This window comes from Ambystoma mexicanum, chromosome 1q (assembly GCF_040938575.1).
Source record: "Ambystoma mexicanum isolate Mex_15411 chromosome 1q, UKY_AmexF1_1, whole genome shotgun sequence".
NCBI classification, from domain to species: domain Eukaryota; kingdom Metazoa; phylum Chordata; class Amphibia; order Caudata; family Ambystomatidae; genus Ambystoma; species Ambystoma mexicanum.
This window is the reverse complement of record NC_090922.1, coordinates 516,377,649-516,398,500: the sequence shown is the minus strand read 5'-3', so window position 1 is coordinate 516,398,500 and position 20,852 is coordinate 516,377,649. Positions and strand designations below refer to the sequence as shown.

Genomic DNA, 20,852 nt, shown 5'->3' with positions numbered 1-20,852 from the left:
TTGTTTCATCTATACCTGTTTGTTCTTCAAACAGATCGTCATCAGTGACGTCAGTCAATCTGTATCCTTCCTCAATGGCAATCACTGTGCACCATTGTCTGCCTCCGTCATCACTAACCATCGATCAATGCCATTTTCTATGGCTGTGTGTATTGCCAAGGGAAATACATGTCCCTTTTCCTCATGCATAGGTATTCTTGGCCTAAATTAAAACTCATCTGGGGTTCTTATGGTTTTGCCTGCAAGGCCTAGTAGCCCTGCCATTAATATACGCACTCCATACGTGAATATTTCTGGCTCCAATGGGACAGCCATCATAGCTGTTTGTCCCGCGTACGCTCCAATCATTTTGCATACGTTCAAATAATGCATTCCTGGAATTGAACATGCTATGCCCTTCTCAGTGAACGAGATTGTCATGTTTAACTTCGTCATTAGGTTTTGTCCCAATATATTTACTGGGGTTTGCCTTGAATACAGCAGTGGCACATTCATGTCACATTCTCCCATGGAAACTGGAAGTTCTTTTGTAAAAGGAACTCAACTTGTTGCTCCTGTGAAGCCCTGAGTATTTATGGCATCGCCAGACAAGGCAAACTTGCCTTTACGTATACACGAGCGTGTTGCACCTGTGTCAACTAAGAAGGAATATTCTTTATCTCCTATACGACATCTACCCTTGGTTCCTCTTGATGGTTCGGTGTCACTGATAGGATAGAACACATCCAGTTTTCCAGTGAGCTGTCCTAGTCCTTATATAACATTGTCCCATGCTGAGTGAATAGATTTACTCCATCACCAGTGTTATTTCTCATTCCAGAATTCAGTACCTGGCCTGTACTTGTTATCTGTGACAGTGGCATAGGTGACTGTTGAGACTGTCCTTGTGGAAAATGTGTCATATTCTGGGTTTGCAAGCTTTGCTGTGCTCCGGGCGCTTGCTGCTGCACCGTGTGATTCTGTGCAACTCCATTTCCACCTTGCTGCACAAATCCAGGTGGATTCACCAACCTTATTGCTGCATGTTTAATCCGTCTGTGCTAGTTATCATTGCCCCTTCAATGGCATACTTTGACAATTTTTTCTGCACTAGTTTTGCCTCTTCGCCTTTTCGTGCAGCCTCTTTTTTGCAATTTTTCTCTTGCAGCAGTCCGCAATAGTGAGCTATGGTCAACTGTATTTCAGACCATGATTTGGCTTCAATTCCCACCAATTTCTTGAGCTGCTTCTGTGCCTGATCTGGCAGTCCTTGGCATAATATATGGTAAAACATGGGTATAGATTTCCCCCAAGATTCCCGCGTTTCCAGCACCCATCCGTCTTGGAAATTCTGAATATAAAGCAAAGGATCCTCTGACTCCTTCATTTTTCGTGTCATTATAGCTCCCATGTCAGAAGTGTCCGGTTATATCAATCGCAATGCTTTCCATACCGCGGCTTTGCAATTGTTAAACGGCGCTCCATCATGCGCAGTATTAACTGTAGTCACGCCAGGATAACCTGCTCATGTCCACACATCGTTAGCTGTATCACCAAGTATGGTGGTTAAAAGATCCTTAATATCCCCAATAGCTAACGTGTTCCCTCCTGTCATTTTTTCTAGCGCATGTATCCATTTTCCGGCTCCCAATGTTAACATTGGAAGCTTATTTTTTTGATTTTCTCGATCCATGTGTGGCCAGGGAATATACTGTGGCCTCGTTCCCCCTTTTTTGAGCAACGGGAATTGTAAAACATGGCACTCCTTTTCTTCTCTCATCATTTTGCTATCCACTGCAGGGGTAATAGTCCCACATCGCCATCTACCTGCCAATGTCCTTAGTCTGGTCAGATAGGGCGGTGGAGACACCCCCCTCTGATCGTAAGATACTTTTTCGTGTCGATCTGATTGTGTGGCTGACTTAGGTGCAGGTCCACTAGAATCTGACCATCTTATTCCTTTCCTCCAGAGAAGCATTTTTCGCGTCTTCTCTCATCTTCCTTTTCCTCATATTCTTCTCTTTCTGTGTCTGATATTGTCTGTGCCCAACTTGTGCAACTCCTCTCATCTTCCTCATTCCTATTTAGTGTCAACCTATCCAGGGACAGCTGTCTATTTCTGCTACTTTGAGAGGCGTCCTCAGTGTCATACAACTGAGTGTTCTCAAGATGCTCGTCCTCTCCTCTGCCTTGGGGTACCTGTTCAAGCCCCATTTCCTCCTATATTCTATCAATCGTTTCTCTGATGCTTCTGATGTCAAAGTCATCTTCCATATGTGCCCTTGACGTCCCTGGTACTGAATCATACTCAGGAAATAATTATTCTATGTCTTCCTAGTGTACTACTAGATTGGGTTTTTAACCTCTCTCTCCAGATATTCAATATACCGTGCTCTCTGTCTTCGCTTATGTTCTATGTTGTTATCAAACTCTCTGTGCTTCCTCACTTCTTCTCTGACCCTTTCTTCTTCCCGTTTCTTCGCATCTCTACGTTCATTTGCCCTTCGTATTTCCTCATCCCTTTGTCTTTTTATTCTCTTCTCTCCTATCTTTTGTTCTTCATCCTCTATTCTTTGTTGTTCCTGCCTGTCCTGATCGTTAGCTGCTCTTGGCTTATGATCGCATTTCCTTTCTTGCTCTTCGTGATACAGCTGCTCTCATCTTGTCTATCTTGTTTCCTAATTCTTTCGTCTCTCAATCCTTTTTCCTTTTCCTTCTCTTTTCCTTTTGAATTGCTGGCTCTCCTTTTTGTCTCATTTCCTCAATGCCTTTACCATCAGTTTTCAATAGAATCTGACCTCCCATCCATTTCTTCTGTGTGAATGCCATCTCATCAGTTCTGTCCTCATCTCCTTTCCATCTCTTTTCCTCTCTATCTGTATCGAGAGATGTACTTGCTTGTGCCTGGTCTCCTTTTTCTTTCTCGCGTCTCTCCTTGTCCCTCGGGACTTTGGAGGTGATATCTCTGTCTCTGTCTTTGTCTGGGTTTTCGTCACTACTTTGCGTAGGTGACTCATATGCCAGGTTGCTATATCCCGTGGCTGCTTTAAGCTCCCTCAACGGGTATAATCCCTCGTCTTTGCTGGCCTCTATTTTCTTTTCAGATGGGGAGGGTGGTGCAGAACGCGTTTCACCCCCTCTGTGCATATGTTAAGTATCCAATCTAATGGTGGCTCTTCCTCCTTATCCTCTTGGTACATTTTCCAAAGTTCTAAACTAGCTAGGCATTTGTCTAACTTTTTGCCACTTTTTGGCAGCTGTTTGCACAAGTGTACTAAGGATATAACGTCTTTTATGCTTAAATCTGTTTATCTTCTCTTCATATAACACTTTGTTATGCTTTACGTTTCTCAAACAAAACCAACAATATGAGTGAGCACCAATCGTCGCAAGCGCCAATCCCATTTTTTCACAAACATTTATTTTTTATTTTTTATTTTTCAAACAACAACCATAAATTCATATCATACAACATCCTGGCTATGCAATCGTGCAATTTTCATGTTAATTCCCCTAAAAATGATCTTACTTCATGACGTCAGAAAAAGAAAAACACAACACAGACTTGACACACTAGACAGACTCCGGCCGGCTACATGAATCTCATGCCCCTATCATTATTCTGACATGGAATGTAAGCCCATCCCTTTCAGATTACCTCTTTCGTTGATTCTGGTTTCCTATTGCGCCCTATCTTTTCAGAACTTTGAATGCAAGTTTCTTCTAGTGCTATATTAAAGCGTAGGTATCTGGGCGTATCCTCTGCTCGGGTATCCTTCCCGGTATCTCTCTGCTTGGGTATCCTTCCCAGTATCTCTCTAGCTCTGCCCCCTCAAGTCAATATTTCTTTCCCCTTATATATACATTATACTCTTACTGTGACATTATTTTTGTCCCACCTCCCTCCGTTACCTTCCCTTACTTGTTCTAAGGCATGCAACTTTTTGGCAGAGTATTTAGTCTTTTTTCACTCACCGTTCGCATTGTTTTACTCTCGGAATGCTCGGGATCACCGCCTTCATTACCACCTCTCCTTGCTGTTTGCTCGATTAGCTGCTCCTAGAAGTGGGAAGGGGTTTGTGTGGGAAAGCACAGGTTCCTTCTGACCTCAACCTGCAGGTTGTACACTTTAGACTAACCACTATCTACGGGGAGCCTCTCGGTCTACTTAGCCGGATGGCAAAGGACTTGTGATATTGCAGAGGACCTAGAGTTACTTATGTCGACGGTCAATGGGTGTCTCATCTAATCGATAATCGATAAACCATCCTCTCTATGCTACCAAGTGTGCACAAGGACCCCAGCCGGCCCATAGAGCTGGGGGTTACCCAATAGTACTTTAAGATGAGGTAGCAGCACCCGTGAGATGGATGGGGATGCAGATTAATACTCTTGCATCAAATCAATAATGACTCAATGGTTTGGCAAAGGGAGTCTGTTTAATGACAAGTACAAAAAACGGGGGGCTCATGAATATTAGCAATCGCTCGATCTTCCTTCTCACTTCAACAATTAATTTAATAAAAAACACATCATTTATGCTAAAAACTTGTCATCACTAATGTGTAACACTTAAAATCTGGCATGCAATTCTATTGGTTCTAGAAAGGTAACTTTAATATAGGTGCTATATCTGTATATGGTAACGGAGTGAGGGGATTGGATAAACACTGTCAAGTGGGGCATCTAAACCCTTCCTTCAAAATGGCTACTGTAAACATCACTAAAAGTATGATGTCTCATTGGTTCTACTAACTATAGGACCCTTGATTACTTGGTCCACTATGATTGGGTTGGCAACAACCCCACTCATACTTTTCCACTAGCTTACTAGCGTGCAGAATAGCCGGCCAGGTGCAGGGAGTTCATCTGCACCCCCAGCATCCCTACAATTATTGCAACAATCAATCATCACTTCAGTGGTGATGTGTCCATTATTTCTTTGCATTTTGGCCTCGAGACTGCTTCTTGGTCTGGAAAAGTTAAGGCGTCTGGGCATGGCACAAGTCCATGCATAGGTGTGAAAGTTTCATCCCTCCTGCTTGCTCAGTCACGTGATTTCGACACTGTGAAATCATTTTATTCTTCGTGCAATTTGTGCATTTGATTTAATTCTGCCAGCCATCTGCCATCTGTGGCTCATCTTGACCTTTCTGAATAGGATACTCTGTTCTTCTCTTGATTAATTGTATCCAGATACGACCTTGGCTTCTTGGCACGATTTGCCTTCGTCTGAGTTTTTCTATGTCTTTAATTCTTGATTTGCTTGCTGCGAAGCTCTCCTCTTGAGACCTTTAGTAACCTTTGTTCGGTCATGCTCTTGTACATAGTGGAAGTATACTTATATAAAGTGCTCCTTTTGAGATAGATATGTATAGGTAGCGCTTGCCGCAATCTATCTTACTACTAAGCTTAAGCAAGCTTCACAAATTCTGTGCTTCTTGCAGTTCCTTGCATATGTACACGTTTAAACTAACTGAGTATCTTCATTGCGCACGTGGCATAATTTATGGTATCCTTGACATCGATTATTTCACTTTAGGCCCATAGTGTCAATTATCCATGGTGTTTCGTCTCTTTTCATTATTCTCAGGTCATTATATCTTTTATATATGGGTCAGGCAGGTTCGTGTGACGTCACCATTCGTCTTCCTTCAGTATCTTTTTAGCTTCTTCAGGGATAGCATTCTGACAATCTTCATACTGTTTCATTTGTCGATATGGCTTTCTCAATGGGTCCCTTACTGTCCAGGTTTTCTTAGGTGGCGTTACTTCAATAAGTGCTGTTCTTCTGGTAGGTACTGAACAGAGCCCAACTGCGGCTCTCTGCTGGTTTATTTGCTCATCATACGTCACATATTTTGGCGTGAACGTTCCTGGTACTTCAAAATGGGCGGGTGGAGTGCAAATCGTGCTTGGGACCTCCTCTACACACTGCTATTAGATGCCCATGTATTTGGCCTATTTTGTACCTTCTACCATCAATGGCCGTTAATATGACTACAGAAGGACCTGGCAAGTGCCTTTCCCGTGTCTACACAAAAGCCCAAATCGTTGGCATTGCCAATGCTTGTTTGACAAGATACTGGAATCACTGACTAGTCTTTTATTATCAACAGTTTCTGTATTTCTCGAAAAACAGTTGGTAGGTGGATAGGATGTGTCCCACCTATAGGGGTGGGAGCACCTCTTGGTATGCCAATAGGGGGCACGCCATGCACCTGTGAATCAGGCATCTTGCTAGGAAACGTGCAGGTGGGAAATGGCTGTGAGCAGGCTTGCTCTGTAAACAGAACGCACCTCCCCTCAAATTGCACACGTGGTCCCCATTGTTAGGGATGATCTGCAGCCCATGTCTGTGCCGACAGGTGTGTCGGTCTGTGTCTTTGGTACCAAAAAGGTAGTGGGTGCTTGTTCGGTAGTCTGTGAGTTTATTCGGGGTGTGGCTAAGTCTTATGTTGTGAAAGTGATTGATCAACAGTGTTAAATTCCAGGCTTCAGTGATGAGAATAGAAAGTATCTGTCAATGCAGGGAATTTGCTCATTTTGAAATGATTCATCAACATTTACTTGAAATAACGTCAGGTTGAAGCAAGAGGATCTCCAGTTTAGACAATGTGTCCTCATTACGAGCTCGGCGGTAGCCATGCCGCTATTGGCGGCATGGCTGCCGCCGAAATCGCGTCCGGGTCCACAGAATGAGGAATTACCGGGCCATTCCGAGTTCAGAAAGCCCGGTAATTTTCCCCATTCCCATTTCAGCCCCCATAGGGCTGAATGGGAATGGGAGAGGGAGCAAACAACGGGCCATTACGAGTTGGCCCGTTCTTTGCTCCCTCTTCCCCTCGTGGGACCCGGTAAGCACGCCTGGTTTTCCCAGGCGTGCTTACTGTGTCCCGCTAGGGGCCCTCGTAATGAGGCGGTACGGGGTTAACGGCGCCGGCACCTTTTACGGCGCCGTTAACCCCATACCGCCAGGGTTGTAATGAGGCCCAATGTGTCCTAGCAGAGTAGTGATTTAATTGGGAGATGTGCTCAAATCATAGAGCTGCATTTCAGTTGCCACTTCTCCTGTGCATCGCGTGCTGATGCGCATCAAGTGATAGCATGCTGCTGCACATCAAGTGCAATCGAAAGAGTTGAAGCGATTCTGCAACCGCAACACTAAAGAGATGATGGATTGAAGGTTTTGTAATAATCCTAACCTGCGACAATGCTCTGGGTAAACAGAGCCTGCTGTGACTAGAGACCCAAGCTACACTTAACAGATGATTCCCAATGAGGTCGAAACATCTCTGGGGTTGCTTGCGGTCTCGTGCAGAAGGGATGTGGCCTGGACTGCTCTTTTTGTGTGGGACCATCCCTGATTTGCACATGGTCTTTCCCCCTTCTGTAATGGTGGAGGGTTGCCCAGAGCAATTGCCAGTGGTTATGGTTAATTCATAACTAGCCAGCCAACACCTTTCAGTTGGGAGTCTGAAACAGGTCACAAAGGGGAACGCACTGGTAAGGTCTTCTTCGGATGACAATGTACTCAAGCAGAAGTCCAGATGCAAGGGTGCCAGAGAAATACCCTGAGGGAATGATTTAGCAAGTAGCGAGGTGTTTCTGGATTGCTATGAGGATATATGTAGACAGAGGACCTTGTAAGTGGGGGGTCGGGATGTGTTCTCCTGATCTGGAATTGCTGCTCTGCTGCACCAGGCCCTATAGACTGTACACACGCTGACAGGCATGGTGACAGGCAATGCTCCCTGCAGCTGGATGTGGCCACTGACGTACCTGCTTCCACCACACTGCAGCACTGCGAGGGGCACACAGCACCAACTCCGCAGTGTGGACAAGGGAGGTGAAGCGGTGCTGGAAATGGCACTGCTACAACGACCAACCATTCCATTCGTGTTCATGGTTCCACGTTGAAATAACAAAAAATAAATCCTGAGGCCCAAAACACCGATTTTGAAAAATTCGAATTTCGAAAGAATTGTCATTTTTGCATTATTTTTTTAATGCGGTGGGTGCCCCCTTACAACCCTACCCTCACCCACAACATTCCTCTACTTTAATCTATACCCTTACCCGATCCCCATCTATGTGTTTAATAAAAAGTGCAAACATCCACAATTCATTCCATTTCTTAAATTCAGTGTTTTTGGCCTCGGGATTTTTGCATCTTTTTTGGGGGGTTGATTACCAGTGTTCATGTAGGGAGCTTGTTAAAATAGCTTTTCATATAAGGTTTGGAAACTGGTAAGTAGCCCCATATTTCCGAACACAAACACATATGCTGCCTTAGTGAGCAGACTTCCTCCGTACAGGTGGAAGGTGGCTCCTATATGCTGCTGTCCAGGAACACCAGCACTGCCCTCTACTCCTCTAGACTAGTTTAGAAGCAGGAGCCCTTCAGTTCCTGTTACATATAATAAAATATCTGTTCCCCTATGTCTTTTTTTATTTTATTGTGATTTGGTAAACCTTCCACATTACACATTATAAAAGAAAAGGACAAAGAGCATTAAAACAATCTATTTCATGTGCTATTATACTTACATCTTAAAACATAATCCAAAAATGCAATTAAACGTTTACAACATTGCACCGCCCCGAATCAATTTATTTGTGTTCCTGTATCCTTGCGACAGATTTCGTTTGCAGCCAGTAGAGAGTGAACACTATTCTCATACTCACTTGCCCACATTGCATTGCTGCCAAAAGAGATCAGTACCCAAGGACTTCATATTATGAACACATTTAAGAAAATATTAAATTCTAAGATTTTTCAATTGCAGGCAATCAGTTACAGTGTGGTTTATGGTCATTATCATCCCCTTGTTTTTACAAAATCTACATATTCTTTTACTTCGTGGAATTTTCATTTGCACACCCAACGACCTATCTGTGTCCGGCCGATTCTGGCGAAATTTCATAAATACTCTCCTTAGTTATCGATCTGGGAAGAAGCGGACATAACATTGCTTCAGTTCAAAACCTGGAGTACATTTAATTTATTCTCTCGCACACAAGCTGTCGGTAATGTTTTCAATACTCCTAATGCAGTCCCTTTTTTACCTTCCTATTTAATTCCATTTGTAATTTTTATACATGCTAGCGATGTCTACATACCAGTCCAGATTTTCCATGAATTCATGAACACTTTCCCTCAATTGATTAAGAAAGTGTTTCTGTCCCCTTTCTAGTTCAATTCTCAGGAGGTATAGTAAATCACCTGGATTAGATTTAAGAAATGATTTTAACATTAGAGTGTTCCTGATACTATCTAAGGAGGATAATGAAGTCAATCTTAATTCTAGGCACATAAGGCTTATATTAGTGATCAGGTGAAGGCCCAACTCAGGTCTCCAATATTTTACAACATGCTTCTCTAACCAACTATTAGTATCCTTATATAAAACTTCAATTCCATACAGGACAATGCGACAGATGTTTTGTGAGTGTGCCGTACATAACAGCATTAAAGAAAAACCCCAATGCTTCTTGTTGAAGCCACTGAGGCACTCATATAAGTAATTTCCTCTGCTTCCACTTATTAATTTAAATTATTTGTATTAAATGTATGATTAAAGTAATTTTTCCAGTTTTGGAAGACGCGTGCCTATATCAAGGGCATTTTTCTTCTGTCCCTTCTTCTTACGAGTAGAGGCCCTGTTGATAACTATATCCTCACTAGGAGCATGCCAAGGCATAGAGATTCCAGATGTTACATCTAACTCCACCTGTGAGCTGGCTACCGAGATACAACAGAGAAATGCTTACAACCATACTTCTACCAATGATAGTATCTTCTCTCAAAGTATATTTGTCCAAAGGCTTGTGCCATGAATCTGCCACAAACTATGCATTAAGGTCAGAAGACTTGTAGACTGCTTCATGAACACTGATTGATGCCAAAGTATTTCACAAATCCTCTAAAACCTAATCCCCCAAAGAAGCAAATTCATTTCTTTCTCTAGCTTTGGTAAGGGTACTGCATTGCGTGCTTATCAAATCATGTCGCTCTAAATGATTGGCAAACTTCTGCTGCTGTTTATCATAGAGCTTCGTGAGAGATTTAAGGACCCAATGCAAAGCTCTAAGGGAAGTAGGAGCAGGAGCTGAAGTGAAAAATTGTTACCGAGTAGTCTAAGTGGGATTGTTGGCTAAATGAGGGCTGCACGTTCTCATTAACTTTTTGGCAATGCGCCATGGACCCTGGGCAAGTGAAAGAGCCCTCACTTTATTAATTAATTTTGGATACCCTGCTCAAGTTGCCGTTCAGGATCTTTTACAAATTTGGCCTCAGCATCCTTCGAGGCAGCTATTTCCGCCTCCAAGCTCGCACACGTCCACAAAAGAGCTCCATCTCCCACTTCACGGATTCTGTCACACTTTTCTGAGGAAACAGTCCTATTTGCAGTTAACTCCAATTTACTATGAGTTTGATGCCTCGCAGTAGTAGCTCTACCTGTAGCGCTGATTTCATATTCAAGAAGTGGCGCATGCTGCTTTAAATTGCCTGATGCCTTATCTTATTAATGAGCAGCAATGTTACCACACGAGATGTTAGACACTTTTGACTTGAGGATTCGCCATTCATTTAAGTGACAGGTTTCATAGTCTTGGTGCCCTCAAGAGCCAACCCCTTAATGGCACTTATATCTATACTCATCACCGGTTCAGTTGCCGGTTGGCAGCCTCCAACATTAGGGCCCCCCGCACCCTCATTATTTGTGTTCATATTCATGTTTGTGTTAGAATATGCCTTCAAAATAACTTTTGGAAAGACTGAGGGTGACTTGTTACTCCTCAACTTGTAATATGTTCAGGAGTGTCTGGAGAATCTGCCAAGATAACTTCACTTTTCTATCAATTGTATAGTCAATAATTCCCAGGGAAGGACTCGCAAGATTTATCCTGGGGGGCAAGTTTACTTTTCGGGCCCTTGGTTCAATGGCCAATCCCACAGCGCAGTGGCCCCCACTTCCAAAACAAGTCAGCTCAATACCAACATCTCTCGCTACCACACATTCTCAAGAATATATTGTAGACATTATTAACATTACTTTCCTTTTATGCAACATGTTTCTCAGTTATGTTTGTGTTTTCTTAGAGACCCCGAGCCCTGAAAATGTTCCCACTTACCAAACACAGTAACATTATTTCACCAGGATAATGAGAAAGCTGGGTATTGCGCCTGGTTGTCAATGTGTTACAAACCAGAAATACTCAGGAGTCAGACAGCGCCAACTTTGTTGCTTGGAACATGCATTTATTCAAAGTAATTGCCCTTAATGATGACACGTGTTTCGGCTTATCTTGTAAGCCTTTTTCAAATTAGTGCCGTATTGTAATTTCTTCAGATGTCTGTACCCATTATGCTGTATATTAGTTAGTTGGTCAAATAACAGGGTTCAATCCCATAGTTCATCTTGAAAGGTGTATCTCCACGCGCGTCGGCTAGCACAATGAGACCTCATTGTGCTAGCCGACGCGCAAGGAGATACAGACATCTGAAGAAATTACAATAAGGCCCTGATTTGAAAAAGGCTTCCAAGATAAGCCGAACCATGTGTCATCATTAAGGGCAATTACTTTGAATAAATGCATGTTCCAAGCAACAAAGTCGGCGCTGTCTGACTCCTAAGTATTTCTGGTTTACAATATTCAATAGTGGTTTACTTTGGCTTTGCAACCACAACTCGGGAGGACACGACAAAAGGTTCTAACAGTTCTTAGCTACTTCGGTAGTGCAGAGCCATTCCTAAACCAAAGGCTCTGGATTTGCTCTCAGAGACAAAAATGAGCTGGCATGGCAACGGACCCATCCCTGGCATCCTGCCTTCCCAGCCCGCAACACAAAACCCATACCGGCACCTTGTGTATCCACGCCACAGCACAAGACCCTCACTTCTCATCCTGCCTTCTCACTAGTATGCTTAACATGAATAGTTCAATTAGAATTATTTATAGAGTAACATAATAGAGTATACACCCATATGACTGAGGCTTTCTCTACAGATAGATAAGGAAAATAAGGCGCAGTGATGAAAAGTGGTCTGCTCAGGATCAGTTAATGTATGAAGTGTGGAAGGTGGGGATTTGAGCTCTGTCTTCCTGGTTCCACGGTTTCCAATTCAGAAAGCTGGGGAGACTTCATCTTCTCCTATTCACCTTCAGTATTATAAACAAAAAAAGGCTTTCTGCAAAGCTGTTATTCAAGTGCTAAACGAGCATAATGTTCAATAAATATATTTTTTAAAGAACCATTGTATCTACAGGGGGAAGCCTATTAACCATCTGTATCCTGAGGCAAATACATCTGAAAAACTGACTAAGATTATATTTATAATGAAAACGTATTATGGTTACAATCTTGTACAATTGTGTGTACCTTCAAAACACTTAGTCACATGATAAAGCATATGTTCATAAGGCAAGTACCCATCACTCAGTCAGAAACAACAAAGGGGGTCAAGCCAGGGCCACAATCGGGTGCAGTTGAATGCAGGTTAGACATAGATCTCAGCAACAGTCAACCTGCTCAGCTACCATTCCAGATTTGTACCCCCATGTCATTTACGCTATTTTCCTTTCCCATCATCCTCCAGTCTCCTTCCCTTGCACCACATTCTCAATGCCCCCCGGTTTCCTACAATTAACGTTCAGACCTCTGTTCCCCTTTTGCTCCTTTTACTGTTAATGTAATCCCCTTCGCTTAGTTCACTGGCTGTCTCCCTGAACTTGTCATGCTAAACCTATCACTGATCTAAACTTAGATTACCTGTTCTGTGTTTTCTTGTCTTATCTAGCGCCGCTATGCCTGCAGGCCTTTGTTTGTGCTGTAAAAATAAAAATAAATAAATAAATGCACCTCCTTCCGTTGCCTACATTGCTCAGCTACAAATTCCTTGACACTCACCTCCTTCAATTGCCCATCACACCAAGTCCCTTCTAAGCCCTCACCTCCTGGCGTTGCCGTGGCTTACAGTTAGACATTAGACCACCTTGATTTGCTAGTCAGCCCCTGCCAGACACAACAATGAGCTGTGACTGGGGTCTTGCTGGTAATTGTGGCTATGGAGTTTGCATTTCAACAATGAAAAGCGAAAGATGGCTAGTCATTATTTTTAGTAACTGGTTTTTATATAGATTAATTGGTTTTGAACTCTTTGTACATCAATCAAAGTTTTTAAATTGTGAAAGGTTTAAGTATATGAACCACACCACAATAAAACATTTTTTTAAACAATGTTCTGTTTCATCTAGAATAATCGTTCAATAAACGTCAAGCAGCGTCAATCTGTGTCTCTCTAACCTCTCAAACAACAGAGGTTAGGTGGTTATGAGCAACTCAAAGAACTCAAAGAACTCAAAGGACTCTGCAGCCGCCACCTGTTCTCACCGGGCACTCACATTCATCAGTGGGAACTTATAAAACGCCTGATCACCATTCAGGATCTACTGTTCTTTGGCTGCAGCGACTCTTGTTACTCACGTCAGACACTCCAGGTTGCACAGAGGGACTCAGCAGCACTGCAGTGATGCCCCGAGCTACATTCTCTGTTTCGGATTCTGAAGTCCGACTGCCAAAGCCAGTCGCCGGATGTACTGAAGCCCTCAATTTCAAAGCACTCTTGAGTAACCTGAATTGCAGACTCTCCCTCAATCTCTTCCCGGAAGCCAGTTGGTTGTTTCATCGCCTGACAACTGAACTGCCAAACTGCCACTCCAGCACTGTATCCTTATACACACAGAATGGGTCATTGAAAACAATCTTTTTATAATGTAAAGCAGAGTAAGGTGATAATCCTGAATATTGAAGGTTGTATGCAAAAAATTTTTTAGGGGTGGGCGATATGGTGCAGCCTTCAATTCAGGGATTATCACGATTTCGAAGAAGGGGTGAGGTGAGGTGGGGAGGGTGGTTTCACATCATGAACCTCCTTGGAAGCGATCTTCTGACCACCCCCACCCCCAACTCCCTTGCAATGGTGAGATTACCTAGAAATCAGGGGGTTCCCCCCACAGCCCCCTTTGCTCAGCTGCTGCCTCCCTTTCCCGCCCAAAACATTCCCCGGCTACCCCTCCACAGACACACTGACAAGCACACACAAAAACATGCACACGCACATTTACTTCCTCTCTTAACCCCTCCCTTCTTTTTTAATTTTTTATATTTTTTCTTTTTATTTGTGTAAAACCCCTCCCGCAAGCCCGCCCAACCCTGGCTTCCTTCTCACCTTCTGTCAATGCGCCGTTTTCTCAGATGCCTTAAAAGACGCTGGCTCAAAAATCGCTCACCAGCCAATCAAGCCTCCTACTTCTATTACCACTCCCTTTACGACTCCTGTCTTAGCTCAGCCAAATGTTCCTACTTCTCTAACCTTCTCCACTCTGAATCTTCTCATCCCAGACAAATCTTCAAAACCCTAACTCCTCTTCTGTCCCTTCCCACCCCAGACAACTCTTCCGCCTCTCCTCTCTCTCCCTCTGACTTTGCAGACTTCTTTGCCTCTAAAATACTCACCTTACGCCAAAACATACTACTCTCTCCCTCTTATCCTCCTCTTTCTCCATCTCACTCCATCCCTTCCTCCTACATGACTAACTTCACCCCTGTCTCTAATGCTGATATTTCCCTCTTCTTGTCTAAAACTCACCCTACTGCTGCCCCCTCTGATCCTCTTCCTACCCCTCTTATTCCCAAAATCTACCCTCTTCTCATACCTTACCTCACCTCTTTCTTCACCATGTCTCACCACTGTTACCTTTCCTTCAGTCTTCAAGCACGCTACTATCATTCCCATACTAAAAAAACCCTCAGCTAACCCTCTCCTGGCCTCCAACTTTTGACCCATCTGTCTCTTACCATTCCTCTCTAAACTCCTTGAACATCTAGTCTACTCCCAACTCTCAGCTTTTGTCTCCTACCTCCTCCCCCCTACTCAATCTGGTTTTCACCCCAAGCATTCCACCGAAACTGCTCTTAACTCCGTTATAAACTCTCTCCTCACTGCTCGCTACTCCAAACACTCTTCTATTCTCATTCTCCTTGACCTCTCTGCTGCATTTGACACTGTTGATCACCCCTTACCTCCACACTCTTTCCTCATTTGGTCTCAAAGGCTCTGCTCTCAACTGGTTTTCCTCCTACCTTTCCAACCGCTCTCTTGGGGCGGCCGTTTTTCCCGTTACTCACTCACTTGACTTTGGTGTTCACCAATGCTCCGTGCTTGCCCCTTCCTCTTCTCACGCTACACCTCACTTCTTGCCCCAGTCACCTCATCCTTTGGCATCTCTCACAATTTCTACGCTGACACCCAGCTCTTCCTTTCCTTCTCCTCCTTCACTCCCAACATTCACCTCAAACTTTCTCACCCCAAATACTGACAAAACTGAAGTCTTATTCCTTCCTGCCAACACTGTTCTTCCCCCTCCCTCCCTCCATCCTCTTCCCCCCACTCATCTCCCCATTTCTGCCTCTGCCCGTAATCTCAGCCTTCACTTTGACTCTAACCTCTCCTTTACGCACCACATCTCTCTCACCTCCCGTGACTGTCGCTACCATCTCTATAATGTTCGCAAAATCTGCTCTGCCCTCACCTTCCACGCAACCAAACTCTTAATTTCCTCCCTTATCTTTTCCCGTCTCTTCTACTGTTCAGATCTCCTCTTCGGCCTCCCTGCCTCTCCTCTCGCCCCCCTCAAATCACTCTACCACTCTGCAATCCGCACTCTCTGTTCCCTGTCTCCCTATGACTCCATCTGCTCTTCACTCTCCTCACTCGACTGGCTTTCCTTCCACTCTCAACTTAAATTCAACTTCCTCTGTCTTGTCTTTAAATCTCTTCATAATCTTGCCCCTCCTTATCTTTCCTCCCTCCTCTCTGTGTACTCTCCCTCTCGCCCCCTCCGTTCCGCTGACCTCTTCCTTCTCTCTGTCCCACCCTCCCCTTGCGCCCCATCTCCCTTCCGTTCCTTTCAGCTCCTCGCCCCATTTCACTGGAACTCTTTACTTCTCCCTATCCATTCCATCTCCTCGTTTCCTTCCTTCCGCTCTTCCTTAAAATCCCACCTTCTTCAACCTTCCTCCTGACTGCTCTTCTGTTCTCCCCTCCCTGCTTCTCCCCTTCTTCGGTTTCTACCTATTGACCTCAGCAAATTGTTCTGCATACCGTTCCTGTTTATTTGATTCATGTTATGTAATTTTCTGTTTCTAATGTATTCTTGTTGTTTTATCTTAAGCCCTTTAGCATAAAGCGCTATATAAAAGTTAATAAATATAAATAAATACAAATATTGCTCTATGGACTGCCTTGTCTCATACGAGTCTGCTTCTCGGATGATTCTTTTGAAGGACTTCTGATTATTCAAGTACTTCTTCAAGGAAAGGTCCCTACATTTGATGACATATGCAAACCCACCGGCTTATCGCGATTTCGTGATCGAGTAATATGCAGCAGGGAGTGGCAAAAAACAGCTGCAAAAACTCCCATTTTATATAAAAAACTGCTGTTTTCTTTTAATAAAAGAGAAAAGTCCTGCTTCACAAAACTTTTTTGGGCCCAAGTGATGAGATGCGCAAATGCATCTCATCACTTGCGCCAATAAAAGGAGCACCCCAATCCACAAAGAACATCTGAATGAGTGCATTTTATATGGTCTCATATATTGGTCCTAGGTTGCGTAACCGAGGAGATTGGAAGGACCCCCGTTTATATAACACGACACATTCTATACTCATTTCTGGTATACAATTAAAAGATATTTTCACAAAAGTTCATTGTTAAGTCTTTTCTTCTTTGTACAAAACTTGCAAATCGATGCAAAGTCAATAAAAAGTATTTTATTTCAAAGACGCAGGCAGTCGTTAATGTCCAATGCATTTCAGTCTGTAGAGCATCTTCAGCGATCAATTAAAAAAAAAAAAAAATAACAAGTGTAACCAATTATGATTCAAATACTATTATTTCATTTTTTGTCAAATATTATAAACGATAGGTTCATTTACCTGCCTGGTGTGGTTAAAACGTATTCTTAAATTCTCTATAAACCAACGGCTTATGTTTTAAGCATGTGTCTCCAGATCCTAAAATGTGAATGTTTGCCTGTTAACAACAAATGCATTATTTTCTTCTAATTTTAGAAAATACATTTCTGAACAATTTTTACAGCATTAGAGCATGTTATATTTAAATTATCGAAAAAGCATACCTCTTTGTTTATTCTATAATTCTCTGTGGGTTCTGTCCACTCTGTCCAGAAGTGCTGAAATAGGTAATCATCAATCAACCATACTTATATATACACCACTACTGACTAAACTACATTTCCAGTAAGAAATCTGGGTAGTTTACCATTTTCTATATGTAAAACCGTCTGGTACCTGAGGATCGCTGCGGAAGCAGATCCCTGGTACCAGCATGGTTTAAACTTTGCAAATGGTGCCGGCGGGCGTGAACGCAATGATGTCATCACGTGGGCTGGGTGCCATATTTTCCCTTTGTTTACTTTTCGGAAGCGAGTGAATCTTCCTGCATGCCGTGAGGCCATTACCAATCACATAGCCTCCTAATCTGACCAATGTACATCTATTCACATCCAGGATGATTTCCCACTAGTGCTCGTGACAAAACTGTGAATCGTTGTTAACTATAATGTGTTCTGCTTTCACTATCTATAATTGTATACAAAGATATATGAAAGAATCTTTTGTTTGTAATGTTCGCATTGCTCGGATCATGAAGTCGACAGATTGTTAAATCAGACAACATTGTTATGGCAGCGAAGAATGTGTATAAATATGATTGTGCAATGTGTCAAATGTATTAATTACTTCATGTATTTAAGAGACAACTAGAATTTTGCCATGAACACTAGATGGAAATCATTGCCGGAGTGCACCTCCGTCTTGTTCCAGCCCATTTCCTGCACAGCTTGCTTCCGAAAAGTAAACAAAGGGAAAATATGGGGCCCGGCGCACATGATGACGTCATGACGTCAATGCCGTCATTGCGTTCATGCCCACGGATGCTGTTTACAAAATTAAAACCGCGCTGGCAGCAGGGATGACGGTTTTACATTCAGCAAATGGTAAGCTACATAGTTTTCTTTTGTGTTTCATAATTTTTATTCATTTTAAATAAGAACATAATGATGTACAACAAATCGGTGAACTAAGAAAAGTACATTAAATATTCAAAGAACATGTCAAAACAGAGTAAAACAGAGAGTTAATAAGCGTTATTTAAATCTAAGTCAATAATCATTAGAATTGTGTAAAAGGGAGATGAATACAGGGGGAAATCAAAGACAAAAATGACATGACAGGACGCAAGAGGGAAGGAGAGAAAATAGCGATATATTATCAATGTGCAATTGAATACTATTTTTGAGAATTAAGATATTAATGAAATCATTTCAATTTTTTGTTAAACTTGTGCATAACGTCAAAAGAAGAGGCATAGCATTTTTCGATCCGGTGGATGTAGCAAACAGAGTCCCACCAAACAGTATACGATAAATTGGCTGTATTTTTCCAGTTAAAAGAAATATTCTTAAAAGCAATACTAATGAACAAATTAAATAGCGCGGGAGATTCAATGCAACTGATGTCACGATTAACAATGCTTCCAATCATTAGGTTGGCAAGTGTTAAGGGTTCTGATAAATGAAAAATAGTTTGTAATTGAGACCAAATCAAAGTCCAAAAGGCATGTACATATTTACAATGAAAAATTAAATGTATGAAATCAGCATTGGGTTGCGCACAAGACCAGCAATTATCAGTTGCATTGTCGACGACTTTGGCAATGCGGGTTGGAGTGAGGAAAGCACGATGAAAGATAAAAAAGCGGGTTTGGGTAACATTGGCGGCAATAGAAATTGAGTGACATAAATTCAAAATTTTGTTCCAATGGTCAGGAGTAGGTTGTAGGCCCCAATCAGTTTCCCATCGCCTGATGTTATTAGCATTAAGGGGGTTAGCAGAAGGAGGATCTCTCAGAAAAGCATAGAATTTGGAGACATTAGTAACTGGATTGCTAATCAAAAAACGAAGATATGGGGTGGGAACTTTCTGAAAAACAACATTGGACATCAGTTTAGTAATAGAATTATTAAGAGAAGTGTAAAATGGAAGATCTGAAGAAGGTAGTTGGAATTGTGAACTTAATTGTGAGAAGGGAATTGGTTCGGAGTTTTGGTATAATTGTTTAAGAAATTTAATACCAACTTAGTACCATCTATGAATAATGGTGATGTTATATTTGGTGGGACTTAGTTTGTTGAACCGGAGAAGAAGATCGTTATTGTTAATTTTTGTGAAAGAGTTTGGTGGGAGTTTACTCCAGATGGTTTTGAAAAATGTAATGATGGGAAAGAGGTGATATTGAGCCAGGAAGAAGTTATTAAAAAGTGAGATAAAGAAAGTGGAGCAATAATACTGGCCTCAATACGGACTCAAGGAGGTGTATTTACAGGGAGGGATTCAAATTGCGTGAAGATTCTCAGCTGTTTTAAAACAAAGGCTTTTTGGTATGATAGAAAAGTTAGGAAAATTTACACCGCCTGAATTTGTGGAGAGCCTCAATTTATTTATAGCAATATGTGGTACTTTACTATTCCACAAGAATTTGATAAGAAAGGAGTTTAATTTTTTATAAAAAGAGGCATGGATAGAAACAGGGATCATTGATAAAGAATAAAGGACGATGGGGCTAATCATCATTTTAATTGTATCAAGGCGGCCCCACTATGACAAGAAAAGAGGGGACCATTTTGTAGTCATTTCAGTAATTTTTTCAATTAGGAGATTAGTATTCAAATGAATAGTAGAAAAGATGTCCTTAGTAATATAGAGACCTAAATAAGTGATTTGAGAAGGTTGCCAAGAGAGGCCTAATAAACAGACCCTCCAGTTTATAGCGATTTTGCAATCCCGCAAAATGCAGCGAAAATGGCAGTTTTGCGCAAAATGACACGAAACGGCCGTTTTGTGCAAAAATGGCCGTTTTTGCAAAACAATTGCAAAAACTACTGTTTCAAAAAAATACTCAGGGTGCCAGATTCTCAAAAAAAATGTATGCAAGAATTGAAATGCACCAACGCATCTCATCACTTGGACCCACAAAAAGGGCAGCCCAATCCACAAGGGACACCTGAATGGGCACATTTTATTAAAATGTGCCCATTCTGGTGTCCCTTGTGGATTTTATATGGGCGCCCATTCAGATGGCCTTTTTCACCTGATTGAGCAAATCGGGGGGAGTGTCTGTCAATTTAAAAGCACATCCTAAATTTCCAAGCAGGATGCACTTTTAAATGTGCAGAAATTGTAGGCAAGCTTACGTGCACGGGAGGTCTCGGTTCCACTGCATGACAGGGTCTTTCTTGACCCTGTCACGCATTTTATTTAAGGTATGAACCACTGCTGTGTCGCTTGCATTTCTGTTCCTCAAACAGGTTAGAAATGCGTTTTTTGGCTTGCATTTTACAATGGCAGGCCCCTGAAGGGTCTGTCACTGTAAAAGGCGCTGGGAGCTTGCAGAACACTGTCGGGAGAGTGCTTCTATTCATGGTACTCCCCATTTTGACCACCAAAAATCGATTGAATGGTACAATTTGACCTATTGTCAAGTATCATTCAATCGATTTTTATAAATACCGAACATGTGGAGCTCGGGTGGCAAGGGTGTCACCCGCTCACCCTGTTCAGTATTTTTGGGCTAGGGTGTTGCAGGGGTGTCCCAAAATTGGAGGCGGGGGGTCCGAAAAAAAAAAACCAAAAAAAAAGGGACCCTGCAGCGTCAGATCCGACCTGCGTTAGAGGGACAGATCTGACACTGCAGGGTTGCAGTGGAAGCGGCAGCGACCAA

General features: G+C 42.5%; 1 long non-coding RNA gene across 2 annotated transcripts in view; it reads right to left on the bottom strand.

Moving 5' to 3' along the window:
- Nucleotides 1–17,398, bottom strand: part of LOC138530465 (uncharacterized) — a 113,340-nt gene extending 95,942 nt beyond the window's left edge. The window contains exons 1-2 of one of the 2 annotated variants that reach the window (XR_011284849.1): nt 17,191–17,398; nt 16,988–17,084 (exon numbers count right to left, since the gene is read on the bottom strand). This is a non-coding gene — a long non-coding RNA (uncharacterized lncRNA). The remainder of the gene's footprint in view (nt 1–16,987; nt 17,085–17,190) is intronic. The other variant, XR_011284850.1, reaches the window with a different exon arrangement.
- Between the last annotated feature and the right edge of the window lie 3,454 nt (nt 17,399–20,852).